This window comes from Eucalyptus grandis, chromosome 3 (genome assembly GCF_016545825.1).
Source record: "Eucalyptus grandis isolate ANBG69807.140 chromosome 3, ASM1654582v1, whole genome shotgun sequence".
Classification (NCBI taxonomy): Eukaryota; Viridiplantae; Streptophyta; class Magnoliopsida; order Myrtales; family Myrtaceae; genus Eucalyptus; species Eucalyptus grandis.
In genome coordinates this window covers 46,486,721-46,499,132 of record NC_052614.1, presented here as the reverse complement: position 1 = coordinate 46,499,132, position 12,412 = coordinate 46,486,721, and the positions used below count along the sequence as shown (strand labels likewise).

At 41.2% G+C, this 12,412-nt stretch overlaps 1 pseudogene; it reads left to right on the top strand.

Annotated features, from left to right (window-relative positions):
- Positions 1-2,057: 2,057 nt before the first annotated feature.
- The window catches only part of LOC104440021, an 81,962-nt pseudogene continuing 71,607 nt past the window's right edge, over positions 2,058-12,412 (top strand).

Genomic DNA, 12,412 nt, shown 5'->3' with positions numbered 1-12,412 from the left:
TTATATCACTTATAAAAATGATCGAACCAAGAATAGTTTCATCTTTCATGAAAAATATATTATTTAATTGTTTTTATCATTCATTTTATCTTTTTAGCATGAAATTATTATTTGAGAAAACTTGATGACTGGTGCGGACATGGGACAAAGCTATGAGCCATTGTACGGATGGACAATTAAAGATAAAGTTAGTATGCTCCGAAGAATCTCATAAAGAGGAGGCGAATTACATTCAAAATTAGCATTATTCATGAGTAAATTTTATCTACAGTGACCCCCTCACTCTAATGCTCAATCATGCGATTTTCAATGTTCTTGACATTTCTTTTCTTTTTTTCCCATTTTAATTCACTTTCGTCAATTTGTGTGCGGAAGTTTATATTTGCTCATTCATTTGCCTCGGGCTAACCAAAGACCTAGTTACGGTCTAATTAGGCCCTGCAGCTATTTAATCACAAACTGGACAATTGTACGTTTTATAAAGTCTCTACCTAAACCCCTAATATCAAGTGAATGACGTTATTCGTTTGATCAGTGTAATTTCGTTTGTTCTTCATGCATTTGCTTTTTCAGCACCTTAAATTCTAGTACTCATCTTTCATTTATTTCAAATTTCGAGCCTATTAATTTCATGTCAAATCAATGCAAAATCATTTCACAAAAAAAAAAAAAAAAAAAAAAAAAAAAAAAACCAAAATCAAACTTTAGATGGAAGATATCTCACTTCCCTAAGTAAATTTGCATTTTTGGTGAAATAGAATGTATTGTCATTTTCAATTGATAGAATATTTAAATATTAAATCATATTTTCGCCTAGACAACTCCCATCATATCCCACACTTATCTAGAAATATGAACTCTCTCTAAAGGATTTTAACCCTCGCCTTGATTTTCATGAAAAATTTTGGATATAGATTTAGTTTCTATAGAAACATGACTTGGGTTGGCAAAAATCAAACACGATTCAATAAATGCTGAATGCACATAACGTGTTGTAGTCCCAACATGCGCTGCAAGTCACATATTTTAGTACGACAAGCCAACCCCGATTGTTCAAAGTGCTTCAGGCTCTCCTCCCCAGTGCATTCGCATGCTCGGGCCTTTGCTTCCTTTGTTCTTGTTTTCCGGTTAGATTTGCTAATCTCATTCCCAATCAATGGAAAATTTGAGTGAACTTTCGAACTGCACATGGCGGATTAGGACCGAAATGTCCATTCTGCGTTCGTGTGGTATATTGCTTTAATGGGGAATGCGGCGATTGATCGGCGCGGATATTATGGGAATGCGATTAATGCTGCGGTTTATTCTGTTTTGGCTATTCCGAGCTCCCTTTGTGACACTTGTTATGGATTTGATCAGACTAGGCCACGGGAGAGAGAGAGAGGAAGAGATTTAGAAGGAAATGGCAGGAGGGAAGCTCCGTACATGGCAGACTCTACATTGAGGGCTCTCACGCCAGGATCATCAAAGAATCAACTAAGGCTGCTGTTGAGGAAGGCCAGTTTATTGAGTTATAACCAGCTTTCCATTGCTATAAGACTCAAGCTCCATATTTAGTGCTTGTCCTGGCGAATGCTGATTGAGTTTCCATTTGTAACTTCTCAAATTGGCTCAACAACAATTAGAGCACGCAAGTCCAGCCAACGGCGAGGGATGCATATTTCTCCAGTGGTGTTCTACGGTCTCCGGTGCCTCCCAGAAGACCATCTAGTTTGCTGCGATTGTTGAATGAGACATGGGTTGATCACGCTGCACAATGTTCATAAAAGCTAAGGTCCTCGTATGTTTTATCGTATTCCCTGCACATGCGCTTTGCTTCCACTTCAGTGGCTTTTCCTTTAAGATATCTGGCTTTGTATCTTCCTTGCTTTTCCATTAGAAACGTTACGATTCTCCTGGACAACCTGCATCTGAGGTGGAACGCTTATGTCCTGCTTTTGCTTTCTTCTTCTTCTATTTTAATTGAAGTGCTCATACCTTCAGAATCCCACTTTAACACCTGCACCGCGTTTGCATTTTGATAGTCGAATAACCAGTTTCCTTTTTCTGTCAACCGTATGAAGAATATACGGACCACATTCCCAAGGCAAGGGGAAGCAATAAAGTTTGCTTAGGGTCATCCTCAGGTTCGTGTGTTCAGTTACCAAGACCATCGTAAGGTCCAGAAAAGATTTCTTGTACCTTCTTACCAGGAGTTCTAGAAGAGGTAGTCATCTTTTATTTGCTTTTTTAGGGTGCCTTTGCTAGGGATTAGTGTTTAATTGTGATATTCTCTTCAATTAGGTACAAACATATGGATCCAAAGTTACGCCACCATTATGAAGTTTTTTCAACTGTTACACTAGTGATATTTCGGTGAATTACTTCATTGGAAAGTCGCCTTTCCCAATTTTGGACAAATTCACGGTCTGTGGCCTCCATGGGTACTGTAATGGGTGATTGCTATCGTTTTATTTTCAAATAAACAAAGTGATCAGTCATTTCAATTGCTTCATACATAGTTCATGGATTTCTACTTGAGACCGTGTAGAATATTAAAGTTGCACTCTTTTTCCAAGGAAGACAGTTGAGTTATATCTAGCTTTTCTGAAGTGGCAGACCTGAAAGAATTTTAATGGGACTGATATGTCCTATTTGAAAGGAAGTTGTTGCTTGGCACTTTCTCCTTCCATACGTAATGGCGTCAAGAAAATGATCTGGTTTTGAAGGCCTATCGTTTCTTCTTCGTTACTCCTGTCATGCTGATGAATCTATCGTGGTCTCGGTAAATTCAAAGCTGGTGTTGGTTCTCAGTGCATGGACTTATGGCTTATAGCATGTCGAGGAACGGGTTCTATAAGCAGATAAGACGAGGGCATAAAAGCAATCACGGTATATGTCATGTCCTTTCAATGAGAAATTTTTTGTATTGAATCGTATTCTTTGAGCCTACCTTAGTAGACATGAGCTTATTTTTCCTCTATTCTGACTGGCCTAGTTTTCTATGGCAAAGGTACAGAAAATTTCTGCCCAACATTTTATCCATTTGAAACCCTTTTTCTTTTGTGTGTGGAATTGAAGGTAAATTGAGCTTCGTAATAGCCCATGTTAGGGCTCTCCGCTGCATCTGATCCCGGAGGATATCGTGCCTGATTTATCGGCATTCTTTGATTATGGCAAATCCTCCTGGCGTAACTAATAATGTGGTTGACAATGATGAAAATACGACAAATTGCTCATAATATGTATGGATGGTTTTCTATAGCATTCGCGACTCCTATCTCTTCCCATCTCCATTGCATAATTTTTTGATCAACTGCTCTTCCTCTATCTTCTTCCCTCCATCTCAGGCGTTTCCCCTCTCTCGAGCTTTTTTGGCCAGTCAGAATTCGAAGCTCTCGAGTGCTGGCATAGCCTCAACACGAGAGAGAGAGAGAGAGAGAGAGAGAGAGAGAGAGAGAGAGAGAGCGAGAGAGAGAGAGAGAGAGAGAGAGAGAGAGAGAGAGAGAGTTTGTGCAATATTAAATTCCACAACCATGATTTTACTATTTAATAGAAATTGACAACCGATTTAATATGAAAGAACAACAATCCGTGTATTTGGTTGTCATCCGTCAATTTTGGTTTTGTTGGGAATGACTAATCCCCGAAAACCGGATTCGACACTAAATCGAGTCCCTAAATCTATGCGGAAGACGAAGCCCGGGAATTACACGTATACGATCGTAAAGCACACCACGGAGTCGAGCGTACCTTGTTAGCCACAGATTAAACACCGTCGTCAATGGAGGAAGAGAATCCGGTCGATGAAGCCTTGAAGGGAAGAAATTGGAAGCGTATGCCTACTGTTCTTCGGGAGAGAAAACGCGGGAGAGCGTCGTTGATTGTGCCAAAAGGGTGCCCTATCTCTCTCTCTCTCTCCTCCCTTTATACCTTCCCCCATCCACGGGCCCTATTCCCGTGGGCCGGGCTTTTGGGCCCAACTTGGGCGGACGGGCCAACTCAGGCCCATCTCATAAATCCATCATCTCCCACTCGCACATGGTGGTAGAAAACCAACATGGGCGGATAGGCCCTACTCAGCCTCATCGAGAAAAATCCATCATAGACTTTCTCTTAACATGGTGGGCCGAAACGGCAATTCTCTTTTCCTCTCTTTAACATTCATACCGGTGAATAATCCGTGCGACAGCATACTTTGAGAGCTCGTTGCTATACATCTGTTAGGAATATATAGCAGCTCATAATGGCGTCACACTCCGAGTAGATTTAGTATGCAGTACCTAGATCGATCGATCACATTTATATCTCTCTTGATCTCTTTTAAACAATGATATATTGTATTCACAATTATGATTATCACAAAAACAGTCATAATTGGTTAACCGGTGAATACAAAACTACAATGTGATTCTCCAAAATCAATCTTCCTCTTCCCTTCAAACTCTCAATTTCAGTTCAGCTTGCTTTTCTAGAAATGCCCCATTAGATCGCATCAAAATCATGACCATTGGCAACATCCTAAGATAGCAAACACTAAATAGAAATCTTGAGAATAAGTAAGAGTCATGAGGGGACAAAAATTGAGGAACTCTTTTCCTCAAGAGTCTCACACGTCATAAAAGTTGAGATCAAACTTTTTGCCACTCTTATTGGTCGTCTTATGCATACGTAGTATGAAATACGTATTACGGTATTAACTCCTTTTCCATGGAGCGTATGTCTATACTTTTCAATACCGTACAGATGATAGTTCAGACATACCCAATGTCTAACTTGAGTTCACGTATCTACTCATTTACAAAATTCATCAGAACTCACATCTGGCATCATAGACAGATAAAGTAAAATATGTGGGGTATTTTACTCTCGGACATAGTAAGTATTATGTCCTCATCTTAACACCCAGTTAAGGCGACATACGTGTTTTAAGCTTGAGCTCTCGATTATCACCTAGATAATAAGCTTAAAAACAGTCTCATCTCTATTTATCACATAGCAAATAGAGGCGATTACCCGTGTGAGTGGGCTAATCTTTTATCTGTCCGACATACTTCTTAACTTAAAAATAATGCACCGAGCATTAAGATGCATAAAGATCAAACAAAGATTCATAGGCATTAATGATGAAAAACACAAATTCATCAAATGTGAACACTTAGGGAAATTACAATATTTAGTACATCAGTCTCTACGCAATCCTAGAGATTTCACATGGCCACAAAACACATCTCTAGGTATTGGCTTTGTTATAGGATCTGCTTCCATTCTATGCATAGTATGTACTCTAAGTTCACATCTTTTCGTGCAATCATATCTTTGACGAAATTATACTTGGTATCTATATGTTTGGTCTTGCCATGATATTTTGGATATTTGGTGTACACTTTTGCTGCTTGGCTATCATAGTTAACCAACAATGAATCTGCAGCACTTCCAATAACACCTAAATGATCAATAATCTCTTAAGCCAAACATCTTCTATCTTTCTGCTGATAATGCCACGAACTCAATTTCCATCGTGGACAAGGCTATACACTTTTGTTTCTTACTGCTCCAACATATGGTGCCATTATTCGGTAAGAAAAACAAATCCAGAGGTAGATTTTCTTTCATCTAAATCTCCTCTCCAATCAGCATCAAAATAGCCTTAGAGTTGCGGATCCTTTTCTTAATAACTCAACGTATAATCAGCAGTCCCCTTTAGATACCTTAGTATTCATTTTAATGGCTTTTCATCGTGCTTGACCTGGGTTGGATTGGTACCTGCTCACCATTCCAACTACATAACATATGTCAGGTCTTGTACACATCATAGCATACATCAAGCTCCCAACAGCACTAGCATAAGGAACATGTTTCGTTTGTTCCTTTTCTTGTGGAGTCCTTGGACACAGTCTATGGCTCAATCCTTCACCTTTTGCAATAGGAGTGTCAATGGGTTTACAATCCCATATCCTTCAATTCAAAATTGGAAGACAACCAACTTTTGATAGTATTGACAAACTCCATATTACTTCCGGCAATTAGTATATCATCAACATATAATGATATGATCACAAATTGATCATTGGATCTTTTGATATATACACAATGATCCTCATCTATCATTGTAAAGTCATATGCCACTATGGCATTATGAAAACGTATATACCATTGTCTTGACGATTTGCTTAAGGCCATATATCGACCTCGAAAGTCGACATACATTTCTTCTTGGCCTTTCACTATGAAACCAGCAGATTGTTCCATATTTATTTCTTCCTCTAATTCTCTATTGAGAAAAGCAGTCTTTACATCCATTTGATGTAACTCAAGATCCATACCAAACACTATTGCCAGAATTATGCGAATCAAGGTAAATCACATTACAGGAGAGAATGTATCTTTATCATCAATATTTTCCTGTTGATTATACCCATTCGCCACAAGGCGAGCCTTATGCCTTTCAATCGAGCCATCAGCCTTTCGCTTTATTTTGAGAACCCATTTGTTCCCAATAGCTCTGCGTCCTTTTGGCAGATCAACCAGTTCCTAGACTTAGTTTGATTTCATCGACTCCATTTCCTCTTCCATTGCATGAATCCATTTTCCTTATTAGGGCAATTCGAGCCTCATTAATATTTCTTGGCTCATCCTCATCTTGTGGAGCAACAATAAAAGTTTCCCTTTCAATGTCAAAACATCGACGGGGAATACTTTGTCGACTTGTTCATCGTATGGGAGATTGTACACTTAGCACATCATTCCCCATTATGCTCCCACTTGGATTAGGTAATGATGATGTCGTCACATCAGGTGATTGTAATTGATAATGAGTTGAATTCAATTCATCACATCTCATATTACTCCCACTTGGATAAACTCCATTAATATCATTATCTTGATCCAAGGTTTCAAATAGGAAGTAATATTTCCCTATTTCGCCCTTTTTAGGAAATTCATCCACTAAGCATGTGACATCCTGTGATTCAAAATTCAGTTATTCTCCCACTTTCCTGCTCACCTACGAACACATACCATTTCGAGTGTTCGCAGTATCTCATTAAAATACTCTTCTTTCATTTGGGACCATATTTCCCAAATTTGTGAGAGGATTCATTATAGGCAGCTCAACCCCATGGCTTAAGAAAACTTAAGTCCGGTTTCTACCTATCCATAACTCATATGGAGTGGAACTAACTGATTTGGAAGGCATTCGGTTAAATATATAGGCAGCAGTTAACAACGCATCACTCCAAAAGTAATAGGTAAGTTAGCTTGCGCCATCATGGACCTAACCATTTCCAGTAGGGTTCTGTTTCTTCTCTCCGCAACACCATTTTGTTGAGGAGTATATTGAATAGACAACTGTCTTTCTATTCCTTTTTCATCACATAATTTTCTGAACTCATCAGATGAATATTCTCGACCTCGATCGGATCTCAATGCTTTTATTTTCTTGTCTAATTGATTATCTACCGGGGTCGTAAACCTTTTGAAACAACTTATCGCTTCAGATTTATGAGAAACCAAATAGACACATCCGAATCGAGTATAATCATATATTAAAAGTGATGAAATAAACAGCCCCATGCCTTCCTCTCACATTCATTGAACCACAAACGTCATAACGGATTAAATGCAGAGGAAATTCAGCTCTTTTACCTTTTTCTAAATGGTTTCCTTGTCGTTTTCCCTTCTAGGCAATGCTCACATATGGACAAATCAACTTTTTCAATATTGCCCAACAAGCCCTCTTTGGCTAGTCTTTTCATATGTTGCTGGCCCATCTAACCAAGTCTAGCATGCCACATATTCACATCTTTATCATATGAAGTAGAAGACGTGAAACAAACATTCACATCATTATCATGTGAAGTAGAGAAGACGTGAAACGAGAGAATAACAATTATTGACATCGCCACAGTCAACATCTAATACAATAAAACCATCCAGAAAGTGACCACAACTATAGTAGTTCGTATCCAAATACAAATCTACACCTCTATTATGGAAGTTCATATAAAAACCAAGCTTGACCAACATCAAAACAGACACTAAATTTTGACGAATTTCCGGAGCATATAGATCTTCATGTAGGAACAAGTTGCGTCCACCACGCATGTTCAATTGGCCGGTGCCAATCCATTTAACTTCATCTCTGGAGTTATTTTCTACATAGATGCACTTAGTTCCAGTTGGTACTCGTCAAAATTCCACGAAGAATTCTCTTTCCTTCGCTATATGGTCTGTTACATCTGAATCTATAGCCCACAAAGGATTGGATTCAGCCAATAAAGGAGAACTTGACACATCAGCAAAGTTCTCAAATGTACTAGAGGTGTATACTTGCTTTGGCTCACGACAGTCGCAAGCATAGTGACCTCTCTTGTCACAATTGTAACACCTCACCCTTGACATTTTCTTTACTTGAGGACGTTTTCCTCTCTTGTGTTGGTTAACCCTTGATTTCTTGCAATAAGGACTTGATCCTTTGCATGCCCATATATTGAACGAATCAATATGCTTGCGCTTAGAGCTCAAAGCCCTTTCTAAGCTAGAACCAACATTGCCAATATTTATTTTCGGCTCAAATGCCGTTAGGCGGTCCTCTACTAGCTCAAGGTGGCGCACGGCACCCTCAAGATCTTCCATAATTTGGTCAAGAGCTTCTAGTGCTTCTTGCTTTTCCAGCACATATTGAATCTTCGTATTCAATATTCCACAATCGTTGCCGTTCATATCAGCAATTATGTTCTTAGTTGCTGAAACCATTGATCTGAACACATCAGACTAATATGCACGAATTATTAATGCCTATCATTTATGCATCCCTATTTACATAAACCCATCATATTAATGAATAATTTCAAGTAAGGTTTCAGAATCAAAATGTCACTATGTTTCCAATCATCCTCCAAAATCCTAACTTAAAACTATCATCAATATAATTGTCTTATGCAAAATCAATTCTATGAAGCTACAAAAACTTCTAAAACTACCCACAGCTAATTACCCACAGCAACCAGCAATAACAGAAAGCAACAGATAATTGAATTCCAATAAAACAATAATGCTTTCAATCAATACAACTAACATATCAGTTGTTACATCAATAACAATTGGGTAGTAAACAATACATTATATGTCCACAAAAACACACTTAACATACATCAGCCAATGCAACTAACACATAGTCAGCACACGAACTGGGAAAGATCCTCTTTTGTTCAATTTCTTGATCTTTTCCCTTGTAACAATACAGTAATATTCATTTACAAAATCTATCACAATTTTCTTATAGGAAGCAGCTCCGTTGACATCCCATATGCGATTCAACACATCTTGCCACTCAGGTGGAAGAGTGCTTATGAAAAATCGCGCCATCTCTGACTGTGACATAAGACGACCATTCCATATGACCTGTTGAATTTTCCCGTTGACTTCAAGGACGTGATCAATTAAGTCACCACTCTCCCATCGATGATCGATCGCTCGGCTATCAACTTAGACAGCCTTTCTTTTTGTTCATCGGTCACACTTTGCGCGAATAGGTGTGCGCAACCTCGGGGAGGCATTGTTCCCGCAACAAATGCAGAACAAATAAGGGATTACATATAATCCACATAGACTTAATTGAAAAAGAAACACATTCTTTTCCTTTTTTTTTTTTTTGTCAACGGTCAACGGTCAACGGTCGTCGCCGGTCAACGGTCAGTCAACGGTTGTCGGTCGTCGGACCAGACGGACCGGTCAACGGTCAAGTCAACGGTCAACGGTCGTCGCCGGTCAACAGTCGTCGGTCGTCGGACCGAACGGACCGGACGGACCGGTCGGACCGTTTGGGCGGACCGGACGCACGTGCCGCGCGCGTGCGAGGGATGACGTCACGCAGACGTCAGCGGCACGTGCCACGCGCGTGCCATCGTCAGCCGGTCGGGTCGGGTCGGTTCGCGGGTCGGGTCGCCGCCCGGCCAACCAACGTCATCGGCGACGTCATCGATGACGGCCAGCCCGATTCTTGACCGTTGGGTGACGTCATGCTTGACGTCGGCGACGCGTCGGTCCGTGGACCGGCGCGTGCCGGTTCGCCCGCCGACGGCGCGCACGCGCCCGATTCGCCGACCGGCGCGTGTGACGCACGCGCCAGGCGATCGAGCGCTTCCGGCGCGTCGCGCCCACGCGCGCCTTCCGCCGCGCGTGTGGCGCGTGCGGCGTCTCCGGCCGCGCTCGAGACATCTCCCGGACTCGTCTCCACGTCGCCTTTCTCCCGGTGCTTTCAGAATTTGTTTTGACATTCGAATACACATGAAAAAGGCCTAAGAAGTCTCGGGTGTCGGGTTTGCTCGCCCGATCCGTACGGCCGAAGTTCCTTTTGCGAAAAATTAATCAAAACATATCAAATTGATCGGGAAAACGTGAACTAGGGCTCTGATACCAATGTTGGGAATGACTAATCCCCGAAAACCGGATTCGACACTAAATCGAGTCCCTAAATTTATGCGGAAGACGAAGCCCGGGAATTACACGTATCACCGATCGTAAAGCACACCACGGAGTCGAGCGTACCTTGTTAGCCACAGATTAAACACCGTCGTCAATGGAGGAAGAGAATCCGGTCGATGAAGCCTTGAAGGGAAGAAATTGGAAGCCGTATGCCTACTTGTTCTTCGGGAGAGAAACGCGCGGGAGAGAAGCGTACGTTGATTGTGCCAAAGGGTGCCTATCTCTCTCTCTCTCTCCTCCCTTTTATACCTTCCCCCATCCACGGGCCCTATTCCCGTGGGCCGGGCTTTTTGGGCCCAACTTGGGCGGACGGGCCAACTCAGGCCCATCTCATAAATCCATCAGGTTTAGTGTACGTCCATCTCATGCCATCTTAACCATTGGGGATTGGGCGCTACAGCAGCGTCCATGGAAGGAAAATGACGAGTATGGAAAATAGGAAGAAGGACAGGGATGAGATTGGGGAATTTGCGAACCAAAATGTTGTCGTCTAGTCGAGTTGCCAAAGGTGCTAAGGAGTGGAACATGATGAGAGATCCTGCGAAGCTACAAGTGAAGTTGAGGATCAAAATTACCTTTCTTCTGCAAGTACCGAAGATTTGCATCGTCTTAATTGTGCAGTCCCTAAAGCTTTATGTGGAATTGCAACGTGGTCCAAGTGAAGCAGGATAGAGCTCTGACGATTACTTGCAAGAACAAGCAGAGGAAGCGAGACCAGATGTGCTTGAAATCCTAGAAGGGATCCTGCAGGAAGAGGCAGAGCAAGGGGTACAATTTCAAGTTCAAGAAACAGCAAAGCTTCAAGGTCGGTTTAGAGATGCAGCTTCAACTTCAGGAAAGGCCAGCCATCAAATTCAGGAAGGGGCATTACTTCGAGTTCACGAAGACTTAGATTCTGCAACTGTGGGTGAAAGCAAAACTGACGGCACCTTCTCCATTGATGATTTTCATTCAGAGCTCTTCTCCATAGATGATTTTCATTCAGAGCTAGGCAATGCTGAATGTTTTGAGGCCATGGGAAATGGGAGGCAAATAAGGGACAAAAGGATTGGGAACTATGGCAGTGTCAATGAAGGGACAACGACGAGTACGGAAAATAGGAACAATGACAAGGATGAGATTGGAGAATCTGCTGACCAAAATGTGTTGTCGAGTTTGTTCCCTAAGCAACGTGACTATTAGCATAGGAGGGGCAGGGACTCTACTTCAGGAAAGGGCACTATGGTGAGTTCAGGAAGGGGCATGACTATGAATGGACACGAGTTTAAGATCAGGGACAAACAAAGGTTCAAATTTGGCCAAGGCTGAGCCTGAAACATCGAGGTCATCAGAAGAACAATAAGGCAAGCATGAACAAGCACAGAAGCAAGCAGAAGATCTAAGGTAACATAACATATTTAGTAGATGTGCACGTTCTTCTTTCTTTGTGTGTGCTCACCCCACAGGCAATGCAAGGTTACAAACTCCACTTTTTTGGGGAGATTCGAGACCAATATGTCATAGTAGAACCCTATTTTCCTTTTTCATTTCTCTTAAGGATAGTGACAGGATGCGGATCATCTGTCTCCTTCCACGGAAAAATCTTGTCTCCAAATCTGCTGTCTCCATTCTGTTATAGGTGTTTCCGGTTCTTTTCTGACCTCTTCCCTAGTTTCATTTTCCATTCTGTTAAGTAGCAGGTTTAATCCATTCTTCTTTCTTGCCACTCCATTTTATGGTGATGTTGCAGCGTTCTCTCCTAGTTTTAATCTAACAACAGGAGGATTGGATCTTTGGGGTTTTCCATATGCCATAATATAATTGTCTAAATAATTTTCTATGCGTTTATACTTCCTTGTTTTACTCTGTAGAATTTCAGATTTACTTTCTTTTTGTTGTTTCTACGTATGATTCTTCTTGGTAAAACTTCCATTCACACGGAGTGTATATTTCTGCAGGCTATTTT